Here is a 1,517-nt window from a genome sequence, read left to right as displayed (position 1 = left end):
ACATTTTAACAACATTGTCTTCCAGTCCATAAACATAGTTTATCTTTACATTCATGTGTCTCTTTTGACTTATATACTGTAGCTGTAATCAGTGTTCTACAGTTTTCAAATTACAAATATTTTACACATTTTGTTAAAATTATTCTTATTTTCCATGTTTTTAGTGCTGGTGAAAATTATAACATACTTAAGTTTAAATTTCCAAATGTTCATTCCTAGTATATAGAACTAGAATTGATTTTTTTTTTCCAATACCTGACTTAAACTGTATCTTTAAAGTATCACAAATAAGTGTGAGAAATTATCCAGCATCTTGTTGTTTCTGTAACTGTACAACTTAAATCTTACTCATCAGTCTGCTGAACTCTTCCTTTTTCAGAGACACAGGCACCATTGAAAAATTTTCTGATGTGCTTGTTTTTTACTGTTGTGACTTGCTGAATCAAGGCAGCTGAATTTGATACAAGTTCAATGTCATTTCCTTCAAGAATTAACTCATCTCTCGGGGCTTGAGATACTGAACAAGCAATGCCTGACCTCTTCCGAACCCTGAGGATATATTTTTCACCCAAGAAATTTCTGATTTCAACAAAACCATCCTCCTGAATAACAACATTGATGGGAAATGAGTGTACATAGACCTTACCCTGTAATGAAAGCCAAGTGTAACACCCTTGATCGTGTTCTGTACGTGATTACAGATAGTGCCAAAGATAGCCAGTTCCTTTCTATTTCCCCACCATTTGTCAACCCAGAGCCTCTTCCTTTTCTTTCCAAGGAGACTGAGTTCTACATGGATATGATTGAAGTCCCTCTGCAGGGTCCCTCACAATAACTGTGCATCCCTACAGAGTCTTGTTGACATTTTCTGGAAAGTCAACAATCTGATTGCTGAGAATGGTCTTCATCCCACAGTAGTGCCAAAGAGGTAGAACTGATTTTTTGTATTAACTCTGATGTTACCTTTGTAAATTCATTTGTTAGTTTTAATAGCTTTTTTGGTACATTCTTTGGTATTTTCTAAGGAGCTAATCATGTCATCTTCAAATAGAGATGCTTTTATTTTTTTCTTTCCAATATGTATACTTTTATTATTTTTTTCCTGCTTTAGTGCACTAAGATCTGTATTATAATGGTGAATAGGCATGATTATGCTTTTACCATTAAGTATAATATTGAAAGTAGTGATTTTTGTAGATGCCCTTTGTTGGTTCAAAGAAGTTCCCATTAATTCCTAGTACATTGGGAGTTGTTTTTCTGTAAGTGTAATTGAAGGCTGAATTTTTCAAATACTTTTTTTGCACCTATTTAGATAATTACATGTCTATTGATATAATATATTTCCTTTTTTAAAAAGTTAAACCAGCCTCATATTCCTGAGATAAACCCCACTTGATCATAATGCATTATCATTTGAATATACTGCTGGATTTTATGATAAAATTTGTTAAGGTTTTTAAAAAATATATTTATGTGGTGTATCAGCATGCAGTTTTCTATAATCTTTGCCTGGTTTT

General features: G+C 32.7%; 1 pseudogene; it reads right to left on the bottom strand.

Annotated features, from left to right (window-relative positions):
• Positions 1-344: 344 nt before the first annotated feature.
• LOC107530714 (large ribosomal subunit protein uL6 pseudogene) lies at positions 345-908 on the bottom strand (annotated as a pseudogene).
• Positions 909-1,517: the final 609 nt, after the last annotated feature.

The sequence above is a fragment of the Miniopterus natalensis genome, chromosome 3 (genome assembly GCF_054644295.1).
Source record: "Miniopterus natalensis isolate mMinNat1 chromosome 3, mMinNat1.hap1, whole genome shotgun sequence".
In the NCBI taxonomy this organism is placed as follows: domain Eukaryota; kingdom Metazoa; phylum Chordata; class Mammalia; order Chiroptera; family Miniopteridae; genus Miniopterus; species Miniopterus natalensis.
The sequence above is the reverse complement of the archived record's forward strand: the minus strand, read 5'-3'. Positions and strand labels throughout refer to the sequence as shown.